Below are 17037 nucleotides of genomic sequence, written 5' to 3'. Positions count from 1 at the left end.
TGCTCCATGGTGTGACTGGGGTAGACCGCAGGTGGTGACAGCCCTGTCAGTCCGCCGGAAAGATGCTTCTCGGTTAGCGTACTCCCCGACGTTCGGGTATGGTGTAGGAGTTCATGCAAAGATGAAACGGGACTGGATGTTCTCCAGTACGGGTCATTCTCCCCGATGTCCCTAATTTTCTGGCACCTGCAGCTCTAAGCAATGCAGCTAACGTAACTTGTCCGCTAACATGATTAGTGTAATAGGAATATTTGCCTATGCTCCCACTAACCTTAGGATTGCTTGTTTATTCTTTATTCATGAGAGTTGGCTATTCTGTGTGTGTCACATTACCCCTGATTATCCTTTATTTATCACTTACCCCTATATAGTCAGTGGTCTTCATCTTGCTCATACGTGTCATGGTTATGCAACTAAGTAAATACACTTTACACAACCTAGCCATCCCTTGGGAAAATATAAATAACGATACCCTGAATACTTCCGGGTGAAATGCTACAATGGTATATCCGTGCACTTGCGGATCCTTCTGTAAACCTTAAGACATACCACATGGCATCTTTGAGACGCCGTTGCTAGGAACTAACCACTCCTAGTGATGACGCTAAGAAATGCCAACAAGTATTTCTGGTGCCGTTGCCGGGGATGGCACTAGGTGTAAAGTATATTTACTAAAGTACATAAACATGGCAATATAAGTAAGAGGTAGCTACTGCTTATACAGGCTAATATGTTTATCTTTTTGTTTTCTCCTGATTGGATGAAAATAGGGTAGTGTATGTCTGATTTCTCCTTGCCGACAAATTTTGTTGAAAATACCGAGAAGCTCGTGAGAAGGATCTGACCTCGCGTCGTTCCTCCTCCGATCTCGCAGTCGACAAGCAAACCAGCTTCCCAAGCACCATCAACTGAACCCATGGCTGAGAAGACTCTCCGCGACTTCTCCGTCCCCTCAGCTGCCAATGTGGTAACTGGACCCAACGTTGATGTTGGGGATGTGAACTTTGAGCTAAAGTCCAGCCTCATAAACATGGTGCAGGCTAGCCCATTCTGTGGCAAGCCGAATGAGGACACCAACGCCCATCTCCAGAACTTTCTGGACCTTTGCAAGACCGTAACCATACAGGGCATTACAGCTGACGCCATTAGGCTCCGTCTGTTTCCTTTCTCCCTCCTGGGTAAAGAGAAACATTGGTTTTATCAAAACAAGGAAGCCGTCAGCACGTGAGACAAGTGTTCCACGGTATTCCTCGCTAAGTTCTTCCCGTTGGGCAAAACCAAAGCTCTACGTGGAAGAATTTCAAGTTTCTAGCAGACAGGGATGGAATCCATCCCAGAAGCTTGAGAAAGGTTGCAAGAGTACATACTCGCCTGTCCTCATCATGGGATGGACGAGTGGCTCGTGCTCCAAAGCTTCTACAATGGGCTAACGACTACATCCAGAGCCCATCTTGATGCTGCTGCTGGAGGAGCCTATCTCGATCTCACCATTGCCAAGGCTACGGCCTTAATCGAGAAGATGGTCTCCAACCAGGGTTGGAACGAGGAACGTTCCCAGCCCAGAACAAAAGGTGGAATGCATACCATCAAGGAGACGGATATGCTCGCCGCCAAACTGGACCTCCTACTGAAGAAACTTGATGAAGGGAATCGGCAACAGATGCCTGTTCCCGTCCATGCCATGAACTTGTACTTTACGTGCGAGGTTTGTGGTGATGGTGGACACTCGGGGAATGACTACCCCGAGACCTGTGAAGATGCAGCCTACATCAACAACAACACCGGGTTCCATCCACAAGGAGGCCAAGGGTGGAGTCAGACACGCCCACCATTCCAAGGAGGAGTTAACAATTTTAACACAAATTTCAATTTGAACCAACCCTCCTTAAGAGACTTAGTCTTTGGCCAAGCTAAAATTAACGAATCTTTAAACAAAAAGCTTGCTGCCAACGATAAAATTTTAGAAAGCATACATGCGAAAGTTGAAACTCTATCTTCTGCTCATAAAAATCAACTAAGTTTCAACAAAATGATAGAAACACAACTTGCTCAATTAGCTGTTGCTGCTCCTGTCTCTGAGAATGGGAAGATTCCGGGGCCACCCGAATCTCCCGTCGAAATTGCAAATATGGTGTCTACCGGGTGGGGCAACCTTCCCCGGCAAACTTCTCGAACTAACCATACAGGAGGAACCACGCACCCCAGGATGAATGCGTGGGGCGGGCTAATAGTGAAACTTCATGGAGATCCAGGGGTGCCCATGATCAGCTATTCCATCTTTGATCAATCCTACACACGGGCCCCCTGCGACCTTGGGTCAAGCATAAACATCATGCCCAAGGTAATCTTTGAGCAATTACAATATCCTGCTCTTTCCCAGACCCGTATGCTTGTACAGCTTGCAGAGTCCACAGTCTGACATCCCGAAGGGATAGTCGAAAACATCTACGTACGAATCCGAAATTGCTTCGTCCTAGCCGATTTTGTCGTCCTCAACATGGATGGAGACTTGGAACTAGACCTTATCTTCGGACGACCGTTCCTGAACAGTGTGAAGGCTAGAATCGATGTCGAATCTGGAGAAGTCCAGTTCCGCATCGGGGTCGACGAAATATTCTTTAAATTCCTCCACAGGAAGGAGCAGAGGTTCGTGATCCAGTAGGCTCACGACGGAATTCCACTCTGGGGTGCACCTGAACCCCAGCCAGAAGGACCTACGACCACACGATCCAAGAAAAGACATGCAAAGAAGGTGTGGCGTAAAGTCGCAAGCTCATCCTCGTACAATTCTCCAAGATGAGCTGAGCAATGGTGAACACAGCAGGAGAAAGGAATCGCTCGTCAGACTCTAAACGACGAGCCCTTGCTGAAGGTAAATCGGTACGTATCTCATATTCACCCTCCATCATTTTACTTTTCTCGACTTTTTTGATTTTTCCCACTGCATGTTTGAATTTTCAAGACATCATTGCATACTAGAAATTTTTATAGCACTTTTTTTTATTTTTCACAAAAATCTAAAAATATTTTCGAGCATGAAAATCCTTTGAAAAATAAATTTGAACACATTTTGAAGCAAAGTTTGGTCGGGCACCCAAAATTTCAAAACTTATGGCCGTTAGAGAGCCCCTGAGCCCTGGCTGTCAGCCAGTGGGCCCACAGGGGGGCCGGCCGAACCCTAGGGTCGGCCGACCCCACCTGGCAATGGCTCCCTGCCAAACTTTTCCAACGGCTAGTACTCTTTGTGTTCAGCTCCTAGCCGTTGTGCCCGGGCATTCTCCCTTTAAATAGAGACCGAGGGGTGGGTGTTGAGCTCTCACACTCAACTCACATTCACTCACTCTCTCTCAAACTCTCTCAAACTTTGCTCTTGGGTTTTCGTTGGATTTTTACTCAAGATTTGAATTCAAGAGACCTCTCTCTCTCATTTCTTTGCTGCAAGAAAGAAGGAGCAACTCACGGGTAAGAACATTCAATTCGTTTTCACTAACATAATCCGTTTTGAGTTGCACTTGTTTTTGTTCCATCATGAAAGGCATAGGGTGGAAGGTTTCCGGCGCATTCAAGAAGATGACGGGTGGAAGTTCATCCTGTTCTTGGGGTAGCTCAAGCTCGTACACACCCGAACCTACGCCTACACCAAGCACGATGGACTACGAAGAAGAAGAACAACACCAAGAGGTGCAAGCCGAACTGCAAGCCGGAGTCATAGAGATTGATGCGGAAGATGCACCGTACCTCAGCTTGCGAGATGATCGTGAACGACAAGGCTATGCCATCCTCAAGAATAGAAGCTTCGTCCACACCCGGGCATTCGATCGAGACCTCCTCATCAAAACAGGTATGTACGAAGACTTCTCTAACGTTTGGCATGAAATTGGATGGGATAACTTCGTTCTCGTTGAGGAGTATGGTTCTTGACTCCTCACCATCCAATTTCTTTGCACTCTTCGGGAGGTGAAAAATGGGGTTTACTTTCGAATTTTTGGGAAAGAATATTTGCTTTCTTGGAAAACTATTGCCGGCCACCTCGATTTCAACAAACGCTGGACTATTTCTCTCGACCAAGCTTGCCGAGGTTTTAATCGTCATGAGTTTTGGGGCCGGATTTCGGGTCAAGTTGTCCAAGGCAAGTTTGCACCGAGGTGCAGCGATATTCATAATCCAACTCTTCAGTTGATGCACAAATGGTTGACCATCACCCTCTTTCCAAGAGATGATGTACGACCCGTGCGCAATGATGTGCTGCTCATTCTTTATGCCATGGTCAACAAGATCAAAATCTCCCCCGCGCAAGCTTTGGTTAGGCAATGGCTTTTGAATTTCAAGATGACAGGTCCTATTGAGTGCACTTCTTTGATTACTCGTATCGCTACACATATCAGTGCCTTAGAGGGGAATTTTATTCCTTTCATTGAGGGCGACCGTGCGTATATCGACGAGGATTATTTGATCCAAGGTCACACACTTAAGAAATGATGAAGACTAGGCCCAATCTTTCGAGAGGTAGAGATAAATTCGATTGGTGGAGTGTGTGACGTTGGCAATCTGGCTTCTAATCAGCATGATTCGAAGTCAAGCAACCATTACACCACTGCTCCGTTGGTTATCAACCAAGCACAACTTGGTTGACCTCGCCGAGAAGGCTTTTCCTGCAAGCGAATCGAAGGACACAAGCAAGAAGATGTAAACACGCAATCTGATATTGCAAATATGGATGAAGCGAATCAAAGAGGGGTTCAAGAACTCGATTCCAAAGGACTAATTCGACACAGTGGAGGAGATCAAGAATGGGGGCCCTGGATCAATGTATAAGGACTTGTCGCCACAGATACAACGATGCAATGTCTGTTCCTTAAAGGAATACTCAAGACTAAACAAAACCCAAGTCTAAAAGGCTGCAGCTACTGAGTTTATGGAAGAACCATAGCGACCTAGGGTTGGGGGCGACTAGGGGGGCACCCACAACATGGGCTGAAGGCCCGACATGATACACGGGCCATTGGCCCAAAAGAGGTGGCGCAGCACCCTAACCGTTTCTGGATGCTGAATTGTTTCGCGAATTTATGTCGACTCCAAAAATCTATGGACCTGAATATAGTGGCGTTGGAAAGGTTATGAAATTATCTTTCCAACCATATAAAGAGCTCCTCAAACGGACTCCGTATGTGGCCGTGGCGTCATTTTTGGTGCAGACTGTTTCTGGAATCCGAGAAGGAAACGAAGTCCAAGTTGTAGACGAGTCGGACTTCAACGTGTACATATCTGATGCAGCGATGTCCTCATCATCCTCCCCTTCTTGAATTGGAGTCATCCTTGACTCCATCTCATTATCAATCTCCTGCAAAAGGTTAGTGACAGCAGGATGTATTGTGCAAGACATAGGAGTATTTGGAAAAGATTTATATCGACAAAGCATAGTATAGCTAGGTGCATCATGATTATCACAAAGCTCAGCAGCAGCAGATGTAGTAGCAATATAAACTCCTTCTTTTAATTTAATTCCATTTGGTTTAGCATCAGAAGATTCATTGCTAACATTTTCAGCAAAGCCTTTAAAGTATTTCCTAATATCAGCCGGCGATAAAGGAAGCAAAGTAATTTTTTTGTCCTTATGCATGAGAGTATATGTATTAGTTCTACCATGGTGTGCAGCATCAGTATCAAATTCCCATGGTCATCCTAACAATAGTGATGATGATTGCATAGGTACAACATCAAAATCAGCATAGTCACGATAAGAACCAACAGAAAAGTGTATGCGTGCTGATTTAGTTACCTTAGTCTTACCACAATTGTTTAACCATTCTAGGTAGTAGGGGTGAGGGATAGAACGAGTGGTCAAGACAAACTTCTTGACCAAATCTGAACTCACCAAGTTGCTGCAACTTCCGCTATCAATTATGGTGAGAACACGACAATCCTGCATAATGAGAAACATGTGGAACAAATTTTTGCGTTGGAGCTTCTCGTCATCCTCATGTTCTGCTTTAGAAGTCAACACACGCTGCACAAGAAGACTAGGAAAATCCGCCATTGCAGCTATGGAATCAATTGCCTCACCCTCATCTTCCTCCGAATCTGCAACAATGTTAGCTGCAAGAACCAAATCATCCTCAACATCACTAGCACTTACATATCCATTACCATCAGGTGCAGCGATGAAAGCACGAGCACTTGGACAATCCTTCATGACATGTCCCATTCACTAGCAGCGGTGGCACACGATGTTTGCAGATCTACTCGAAGAACATTTTTCCATAGTAGTATACTTCTTGTTTTGTTGGGCCTGCACAGTAGACACATTGATTACCTCAGAAGCTGGCGCGGGAGCTGGTGGTGTTGCTGGTGGCTTAGCAACAGGCGCCTTGGGCTTCTCAATGTCGGAACGCTGCTGAAACGATCTCCCAGTGTTGGACCTGAAAGAATATTGGACAATGCGGCGTCTCTGTACTTCCCGTTCTGCCTTAAGAGCAAGATGATACAATTGGGAAAAATGAGTCTAGTCTTTGTAATCAAGAATATCTTGTATATCACGATTTAAACCATCAAAAAACCTAGCACTAGTGTCATCATCATCCTCATGAATACCACAACATGCTAGACCAATAAGCAATTCCTGATAATATTCCTCTACTCCTTTATCACCTTGTTTTAAATTTTGCAATTCTAAATGTAGATCACGCTGGTAATAAGGAGGAACAAAACGAGACTTCATGTGTTGTTTCAAAACAGGCCAATTTTGAGGCACAGCAGCAGCATTACCAGCATTGCAAAGATCATTCCACCAAAACAAAGCAAAACTAGTAAATTCACTAGTAGCAAGTCTAACTCTATGCTCAGTAGGAACCAAATGAAAATTAAACTTTTGTTCAACAGTAAATTCCCAATCTAAATAAGCCTCAGGATCAGCAGTACCAGCAAAAGGAATCATGGTAAATTTGGCTTTAGCAAAAGGATCATTATTACCACGATTTTGATTACCTCCCATACCTTTTGCGACCAGAGCGACCTAGGGTTGGGGGAGACCAGGGGGGACGCCCACAACATGGGCTGAAGGCCTGACACGATACACGGGCCATTGGCCCAAAAGAGATGGCGCAGCACCCTGACAGTTTCTGGATGCTGAATTGTTTCGTGAATTGCCGTAGACTCCGAATAGCTATGGACCTGAATCTGGTGGAGTTGGAAAGGTTATGAAATTATCTTTCCAACCATATAAATATCTCCTCAAATGGACTCCGTATGTGGCCGTGGCATTGTTTTTTGTGCAGACTGTTTCTGGAATCCGAGAAGGAAACGAAGTCCAAGTTGTAGACGAGTCGGACTTCAACGTGTACGTATCCGATGCAGCGATGTCCTCATCAAGAAAGGCCCGAATGATTGTTTGATTTTCTTCTACATGGGCTATACAAATGAGATTCCGCTGCCCAATGCGGTGTTCCATTTGTATAATTTCCATTCGCTAACCATCCCTCTCATTCCACGAGAAGGAGGTCGTAGGCATAGATCTTCTAGTTTGCCTAGCAGGATGACAAGAAGCAGGACCAGAAGGGAGGCAGAGCTGACACCACCGCCTCAACAGCCACATCACTCATATCAGCATGAGGCTGGTGGTTTGTCATGGCACAGTGCCAGCACTGAGGAGTGGACACGGCAGGCACCAGGCTGCCGGTCCACTAGTTCCAGCTCCGGTGGAGCCCCGAACCTCATTAGACGGACGTCCTCGTCCCGAGGTTTCGGTGCCATCACCCAAAAGCTAGGTGAGCTGCGGGTGCAAAGCGACAACATACAAGAGACGCTGAACCAATACATCAACAGTACCCAAGCATGGCAGCATTACACTGGCGAGAGACTCCATGACATGGAGCAGTCGCAGTTGCAGCGATAGGAGGAGTGGAGGGCGTACTGCCGCTAGACGTGTTTCAACCCCAATCAGCCGTAGTGGGCCTGAAGCTAGCTTGGGGGAGGACCCCCACGAGAGGTAACTCGTATCATTTCTCATTTACTGCTTTCATAACCTTGCACGAAACCCATAAAAATTTGCAAAATCAGAAAATCCATAAAAATTTGCATAACTAAAAACAAATAAAAATTCACAAAACTTAGAAAACACCAAAAATATTTCCTTTTAATATGTGTAGTAAGCATGGTGTAAGTTTTCCTTGTTGAGATGATGAATAATTGCTCTGTTAATTTTCTTCATATGCTTAGTTTCAACTTTATGCTCTACCTAGTTTTGAGTTTGGTGGCTTAAAATATTCATACCTTAAACTTGAAACTTGTGGGTAGCAAATAGCATGATCCAAATCTAAGTTATTGTGAGCTATGATATGGTTAAGTAGAGTTGCTACGATCTTCTCCTATGTGATACTTGACATCCGGAGTATTTAATCTTGAAAACACAAAAATATAATAAAGTTCCTCGATGATATGAAATTCCTATCCAAAGCCATATGTTGATTTTATTGCAAAACCTTCCACATATGCAACTTGTTATCTCATTGAGTTTTGTCAAATTGTTGTGACCCTTAGTGAGATTCATTTCATACTCCCATGATCAAGATCACGTACACATGCTATGCTTCTACACTAAAAGTAAGCACATATCCATCAAGAAAATAAAACTCCATGTCCATGTATGACACCACTCTCTCTCAAATATATGCCAAGGATATGGGGGCTATGCAAAAAGAAAATAAAAGATGCATACCCAAAGAAGGTATGCCACATGCTTCGGCATGTCAAAAAAAAAGAGAATAAAAAGATGCATACCCAAAGAAGGTATGCCACATGCTTAGGCATGTCAAAAAAAAAAGAAAAAAAAGAGATAGCCCCTTATCCAAAAAGAAAGAAAAATAGAGAGATGGTACATACAAAGGAGTTCATGCACCATCCACCAAAAATATCCACACACTTGCACATCTTGATCAAGGTTTATGACTTGTTTCTCCTTTGGATCTGGTCTTTGACTTAGCAAAATATGAGAAGCAGGTATGCCTTCAAATCCTCCATACCTACAGTCCCACGAAAACAACCATTAGAGATAGGTTGAGGAAGAAAGGCACAATAAAAAGCCTTGGCAAGGAATTATACACATTGAGCGATCTGAGAGATCATCCGAGGAACTTTATAATTTTTTTTGAAAAACTTTACAAAACCTCCGGATTGACGGTTGAGCTAAAGAGAAAGAAATATGAGAACTCTATGATACCGTTCTGACTCTCAACCGCCAAAGATGAGGTGAAGCTATAAGCACCACAGGAGTAAGGTAAGAGGTAAGAACAAAAGGCCAACTTATTCAAAATCAAGGAAAGAAGTATTTAGTTGTGCCTAAGTATGAGTTGGAAATTCAATATTGTAGCAACTCCTGATCAACAACAAGTGCCTTGTTTTGCTCAGGGACGAGCAAAAGGCTAGCTTGGGAGTGTTGTTGACGGTCGTTAAGTGCGAAATATGACCGTCAACTATACTCATTTAACAAGGAAAACTATACCTCTTACTCGCATATTTGTATCACTAACCTAGCTCCACAGTTGTTTTCGAGAATTTATAATTTCAGGAGCACAAGTCCGGAATAAGACAAAAACACGACGAATACGCAGACAGAAGTCGCAGGCGATCGTGTCCTGCGTAACATGAGCAAAGGAGGCCCACAAACCAGACCAAACTGACCAACCAAGCCTCGGCACTGACCATATGACATCAGGACCCACATAGTAGTGAACCAGCAAAGGTTGGTGGCCAGTGGCGCCAAGGGGGGGTCGGCCGACCCCACCTGGCAGCCAAACAGGCTGAGTTTTGGCGGGAAGCTCGATCTTATCCTCCTCAAGGCGGTTGACCATGTTTCCATGTATAACTTTGGCGGGAACCGACCTCAAGCACTATAAAAGGGGCCTCCCACCACTCTCTCAACACACACCACTTGGAAGCCTCTCTCTCTCTCTCTATCTCTCTCTACACTCTCAAATGACTTGTACTCCTTAGGGTAGTGGAGCTAGGCTAGTATTTCATCTCTTAGCGAATCCTGTCGTCCTCGGGGTCGGTGAGCAATCCTCGGCCTCTGGTATGGCTTTGTATTCCGACTTTCTTTATACTAATCATTCAGAGTTCGTGCTTGGTTATCTTGCTATGTTCATAGCTTGCTTAGCCTTGATTAGTGTTTATCCAAGTTATAGTAGTTGCATGCTTAGACCAGATGATCTGGGTAAGGATATCGGTGTCTATGATTAGTGTAATAGGAATCTTTGTCTATGCTCCCACTAACCTTAGGATTGCTTGTTTATTCTTTATTCATGAGAGTTGGTTGTTCTGTGTGTGTCACATTACCCCTGATTATCCTTTATTTATCACTTACCCCTGTATAGTCAGTGGTCTTCATCTTGCTCATACGTGTCATGGTTATGCAACTAAGTAAATACACTTTACACAACCTAGCCATCCCTTGGGAAAATATAAATAACGATACCTTGAATACTTCCGGGTGAAATGCTACAACGGTATATCCGTGCGCTTGCGGATCCTTCTGTAAACGTTAAGACATACCACACGGCATCTTTGAGGTGCCGTTGCTAGGAACTAACCACTCCTAGTGATGGCGCTAAGAAATGCCAACAGGCAGCTCTTCCTTGGTAGTAGTCTGGGCTTCTGTGATTGTGGGAGGAGTAGTTTCCATGTTGTTGGAGAGGTACTCGTCGAAATCATCAGAATTGTAGTCGTCGAGGTTGAGATGCTCTGTGGGATCACCCTCTGGTTCTTCGGAGATACGAACCATGAGGATTTTACAGCAAAGGTCTTGAACTTCTTGGTCTTTTCTGCTTGAGAACGGGTCTAGAGGGGTGCTCTGTTGGTAGGGCAGATCTACTAGCTGTGAGCCGGAGGTGTTGGGATCTTGACTCTTCCTTAGATGCACTGTCTGCCCTTGCGGCATTGCATATATGACCAAGTTAGGGAGGGAGTCCTGATGGGACTTGGGATTCTTAGCCGGGTTGGACTCGACTTGTTTGTTGTACTGGATTAGGATATCCAGCTCGTCCTCCGAGTTGGAAGAGTACTCGGATTCGGAATCAGTTAGTCCACCGATTTTAGAGTATGTGTGCTTTGGGTGAGCGAGAAGCGGGATGCCCATCTCTACACGGAGGGCGTTCTCGTTCGTCCAGTGTAGCCATGATTGGGCGGGGGTCAGCCCTTCAGGCTCCTTAATCCAGGGTCTGTCGAAAGTTGAATCACTGGATTGTTCTGGAGCTTTAGCTTTTCCCTTTTTAAGGTTGGCTAGTTCCCAGAGAGCATCAGCATGCTCGGGCAGATTGGCCATGGCGTTCATGAACAAGTCGATGTTGTCAGACCAATCTTCGAGGTCATCGAATTGTTCAAAGTTCTCGAGACCATTCATGAAGCGATCGAAGTCTTGATCGAGCGAGGACTCGATTGGTTCCAGAGTCCGAATGTGAGCAGGTTTCGGTGAAGGGCTCTGAGGTATCCTGGAAATAGACGGTGCCAACCGAACAAGCTGGGGGTTTGTCTCACCAGATCCCCTGCAGATTCCTCCTCCTGTTTTCTACCCTTGTTTTGCAGAGTGCTTTCAGCTATCTTCATGTAGTCGGCGAGCTTTGAGTTCATCCGATCGATCCCTGAGACATATCACCCGACCTTTTCTGTGGTGGGTTTAACACTTCTGGGTTTTGCTGTGATGTAGATGAGCCAAGAGCAGTTTCTGCAAGTTTGATGCTGTCCTCTATAGATCATGAGACTCGACTTACTCCTTGGAGTAATTCCGAGTTTTTGATCTTAGGGTGTTTGATCATCTTGAGATGAGTCATGTATTTTCCAAGGGTTTTGGAAAAGTGGGTTTTTTCGGAGTCAGAGTTTGTGTCGAATTTGACCGAACCAAGAGTTCACTTTGGAGTTGACACATTTTCTAGGTTGTCCGAGCCGAGTTCGGGTAGAACACTTTTTTCGTCGAGATCCACAGACTCATGGATGTCGGCGACTTGGGAGCTGATTTTCGGTTTAGGCGAATTAGGCATGACAAGGTGGCTGGAGAAGCCTCCCGTTCCATCAGCCGTGCATGCCCAGGAACCGAAAATGAGGGTTGTGCCCTCTGGCATGTTGTTGGTGTCACTTGATCCGGCCATTGAATTCGCTGATGAACCCGCCGAATCCCCTACCTGGCGCGCCAACTGTCGGTATTTACTGCCAAGCCTGCTCAGGGATACCCTTAGCAGTAGGGTTTGTAGGTAGGGATCGACGGCTCTGGAACTCGATGGTGCAAGGAACACAAAGATTTAGACAGGTTCGGGGCATGAGTTGCGTAATACCCTACGTCCTGTGTGGTGGTTTGTATTGCCTTAGGCGTTGGTGATCGTTTGGAGGGGGTCCCTGCCCGCCCTTATATATCCGGGGGACAGGGTTACATGGAAAGTCCTAGCTGAGTACAGTTGGAGTCCTACTACAACATGATCCGGTAGTTTCCTTTGTACTGCAGCTAGTTCTACGCCTATTCGAGTATTTATAGAAGAGATAAGGTACATCCATGAGTTATCCCTTACTCTAGAACATTCTAAGCCTATAAGCAGTCCCGCTGCCCCGGGTCTAACACATACGATCTTCGAGTGCAACTCACTCTGCAAGGCCCTTGGGGCGCCACTCCTAAAGGAGACCTTACCAATAATCTAGTCGACTACTATATCGATTAGTTTACCTCCGAATACTTTTTTCAGCTATGTAAACCATTGCTCACGTCTAAACGGACAAGGGGTAGGTCTTAACAGTCAGAGTCTGTCATTTTACAATTATTGTAATTTTTGGCAAACCTTCAACAAAAGTTGATTCCGGCATAAATCGACTACTTGACTCTCGCTCACCTGGCCAATACCCCATCACAAACACCACTCTGAAAGCCATGTTCAACACTAGAGCAGTAATCGAGTAGTCTTTGTGGTTTACCTCGAGTACTCTTACGACATTTTCATCTTGGATAACCCAACGGGGTTCATCCTAACAAACCTGTCCTAAGATTTACTCTTGTCCTTGGTCAAGGACACCCTACTCGCTGGCTCGAGTAGGTTTTGGATATCCTTTCGACATTTTCGTCTTGGATAACCCGATGAGATTCATCCTAATAGACCTGTCTTAAGGATTACTCTAGTCCTTGGTTAAGGACACCCTACTCGCTGGCTCGAGTAGGTTTTTGGATACTCCTTCGATATTTTCGTCTAGGATAACTCGACGGGGTTCATCCTAACAGACTTGTCCTAAGAGTTTCTCCAGTCCTTGTTTAGGACACCCTACTCGCTGGCTCGAGCAGGATGTGGATATTCTTTCGACATTTTCGTCTTGGGTAACCTGACGAGGTTCACCCTAATAGACTTGTCCTTAGAATTACTCTAGTCCTTAGTTAGGACACCCTGCTCGATGGCTCGAGTAGGTTTCAGATATTTTTAAGATGGTTTCATCTTGGATAACTCGACAAGGTTCATCCTAACAGATCTATCTTAGAAATTACTCCAGTTCTTGGGTAAGACACCTTACTTGCCTTGCTCAAGTAAGTTTTGGATATTTCTAAAACTTTTTCCTCTTGGTTAACTCGACGGAGTTCATCCTAACAGGTCTATTTTAGAAATCAATCCAGTCCTGGTATAGGACATACTACTCGCTGGATCGAGTAGTTTTCATAAAAAGTTGAATGCTACTTGGGTGACAAGTTCTTGATACTCTAAAATAAGTTGACACGAGTCTCCTGCTTGCTTAGCCACTAACGGAATTTCAACTACGGATCCTTTTTGCCTCGAGTACTTGACGGGTGTTACTCGCTTGCTCCTTACACAAAAAGAGTTCTGTTTTCCTTTAGTACTCTGAGTAGTTGTCGAGAGTCACCTGTCCACCTATCTATCAAAGAACATCTAAGACCCTAAACCTCTAAAGTACTCGATAAGAGTTCTCCTTATTTGAATGGACAATCAAGCCCATATGAGCACCGCTCTAACTAACGCATTTCCTTTCAAAAGGAAAGTCTGCATTAAGCTACGGCTTAAAATACCCTATCGCATAGTTCTTTTCCCACTTGGTTAATCCTGCGGGATTCAATCCTAACCGGCCAGCACTAGAGTTCTGATTAGAACCATACAATTCGACACTACTCGAAAATACTTTTCCTTTTAAGGCACCTATAGATACAACTCTTTGTGTCTATTATCAAGATTGAGTAAGTGCGATGCCGCCAAAACTCATCCTTGTTGAGTATAATTACTCGACACACCAAAGGATAGCATAAATCCTACCATAAAACAAGTACTTAATATTACACAAATATTCAATATTTGTACAAAACAAAGGTACTTATGGCCCATACGCCAAATATTCTTACAAACAAGTTCAAGGGGATTCGGGCTTGCTCAAACTCTCCACAATCTTGTCAGCAGTGGTGGAAGTCTCCTGCAGATACTGATCGAATGGCTCGTCAGTACAGTTAGCCTTCACGCCCTTCCCAAGTGGATCAAGGGGAGTTTGTGGCCAGTAGGACTTCACCAACCCGAGTACATGTCCTACGTACTGTCGGGTGGTCGTGGAGACGTACCACTCAAAGCTTTCGAGTACTTTTCGAAGCTTCCCTGCCAAGGCGAGTGGTTCGTCTTCATTCCCTTCTGGGATCTCCACAAGTCATGCAACATCTTGAGTAGCACCTCTGAGTTCTTCAAGCTCTCGCTACATTGAATCCCGGGACTCTGACAGGGTTTTGAGCTGTTGAAGAACCGTCACGGCCTCCCGGTCAGAGTCCTCCTTGATTCTCTTGAGCTTCTCGATTTCATCTGTGTTTCGGTACATAAGAATCTTTAGATCTAGTATCAAGCTTTCCTCAATCTTTAATGATTTTGAACAAGTTGTGTACTCGATTAAAAGAGAAATCTTATAAACACCAGGTAGAACAACTAGTCGATTGCATCATATATGCTACAGACTAACGTTTCTTGGCCTTGGAGAGCTTCTTGAGTTTCTCCTGAAGGGCAGCCTTCTCGGACGAGAGCATCTTTACTCGCTCCCTCAGGGCATTCAGCTCAAAATCGTCCCGGGCTTGGACACCCTCCTACCCCAATACCTCCTACCAAGAACAAAAGATCAGTACATATTACTCGACCTATACTCAAGTACTCGAGAGATTCGACTACTTACCCCCAGTAGCTTGAATGCAAGCTTTATCTTTTCTTGCGGTGAAACACTTCCCGATGAGACCTGGGAAGTACTCACCCGTACCTCGGAAAATGCCTTTTTTGGCACATCCTCAATCCTCCCCACGGTATTCCCTGTAATTTGGGAATCTAGAGGAAAAATGCACTACTTAACCAAACTAAAGAGCGAAAGAAAGTTCTTTTTCTGTACAAGGCATTACAAGCTTACCTGTAGGTGTTTCTTTAGGCAACTTCTCGCCACCTTCCTCTTCAGGAAGCTTTTCACCTCTTTCTTCTGGAAGCTTGTCGCTTCCACTGCCCTCCGGGAGCCCTTCATCGCTCCTCTCAGCATCAGGTAGCGGAGAATCCCGAAGCATGGCATTTGCCATATCTTCTGCATCGCGAGCACTCATCTCCGGAGTACTCGGGGCTTCTCCACTGTCGACTTGGGGGCTGAGTCATCCTCAGTAACCCCTTTTGTCTCCAGGAGTGCATTACTGTTAAGACAAAACAGTTGAAAAATATTCGATACAGAAACAACTCCTATAATTACAAGTTTCAAGGAACTTACGTAGGAGCCCTTTTTAAAGCAAGTCTCTTCATGCCAAATTTCGGGGTAGGCCTCACGATGACGGCCTGCTTACCCGTATCTCTGGCATTATCTACATTGGAACTACTCGCCGGTCGAGTAGTCCCAGTCCCCTTTAACGGGTACGCTGTGGTGGAAGGGACGGTTTGTCCCACCACAGTATCATCCCCAGATGCTGAAATCCATGGCATCTTAGCCGCCGGACTTCAAAAAGCATAGATTCAAATCAAAATCAGCAAATTGGAGACAGAAGTATTCGATTGAAATCGACTAGTTACTTACCTGTCGCGAGTGGCATGAGAAGAGCTACTGTGCTTCCTTGCCACAGACCGCACACCCTTCGGATGCCCCGCCTCGGTATCCGCACTAGGAGTGGGGCTGCGCTCCCCATCACTCCTCTCTCCAGAGGCCTCATCTGTACAATCAAGGTCAGAAACCAGTACTGTTTATATAAGATTTCATATGAGCATGCTAGGACTTGGTTGACAGTATAAGAGTGCATGGTGAAATAAAAAGGTCGAATAAGTGCCAGGCGGTGGAGGACTACTTTTAAAATGCTCCATGTCCTCCTACAGAAAGCAAATTCTATCAGAAACACACTAGGTAAAGTACTCAATTACTACAAATCGATTACTTTTATCAGTACCTGCTTCGGAGGACTTGCAGCAGAAAAAGTATCAGGAACAATGGGAATTTTCTTTACATCTCTTAGTAGTCGTTGAACTCGACTAAACACTTCTTCATCTGAGATCTCTTCCTCTGAGTATCTTGACGAGTCAGTTGTTCCTTGATATTGGAAACCAAACATTTCCCGAGCCTGTAACAGATGGATTCTCTTTTTCATCCAGTCGAACATAATGGCCTCTCCAGACCTCTGCCTAAGATCGGCAATCCTTACGAGTAGCTCATGAATTTGACTATAGTTGACTGGTTTCTTGTTCTACTCAGGCCATTGAATGGGAGGGCCTGGAGTAATCGCTGGGACGCTTTCCCACTGGTTCTCTACATAGAACCACTTGGGTTTACAGTCAATTACCTTATTACTAAGCTTATAGGGGATATATACTTTATCCTTCTCCTGTCTAAGCTGAAGTCCCCCACCGCCTACTACAACAAAAACGTAGGAATCTGGCTGCGGTTTAAGGTGGAAGAGGAATCGAAAGAGTTCAAAATGGGGCTTGATGCCCAGAAAAGCTTCGCACAAATGTACGAAGATAGAAATATGAACTAAAGAATTGGGGGACAAATGGTGAAGCTGGATCCTACAGTAGAGCAGGAGTCCAG

General features: G+C 45.0%; 1 protein-coding gene and 1 non-coding gene across 2 annotated transcripts in view; one reads left to right on the top strand and one right to left on the bottom strand.

Moving 5' to 3' along the window:
- The window catches only part of LOC120666349 (dolabradiene synthase KSL4, chloroplastic-like), a 68739-nt gene that overhangs the window by 18311 nt on the left and 33391 nt on the right, over positions 1–17037 (top strand). The gene's annotated exons all lie outside the window — the stretch shown is intronic.
- On the bottom strand, positions 1281–1389 carry LOC120668172. Its single transcript, XR_005672272.1, has one exon. It is a non-coding gene; the product is annotated as a small nucleolar RNA R71 (small nucleolar RNA).

This window comes from Panicum virgatum, chromosome 3N, assembly GCF_016808335.1.
Source record: "Panicum virgatum strain AP13 chromosome 3N, P.virgatum_v5, whole genome shotgun sequence".
Lineage (NCBI taxonomy): Eukaryota > Viridiplantae > Streptophyta > Magnoliopsida > Poales > Poaceae > Panicum > Panicum virgatum.
Note: the sequence above shows the minus strand (reverse complement) of the source record. Positions and strands in the feature narration are given on the sequence as shown.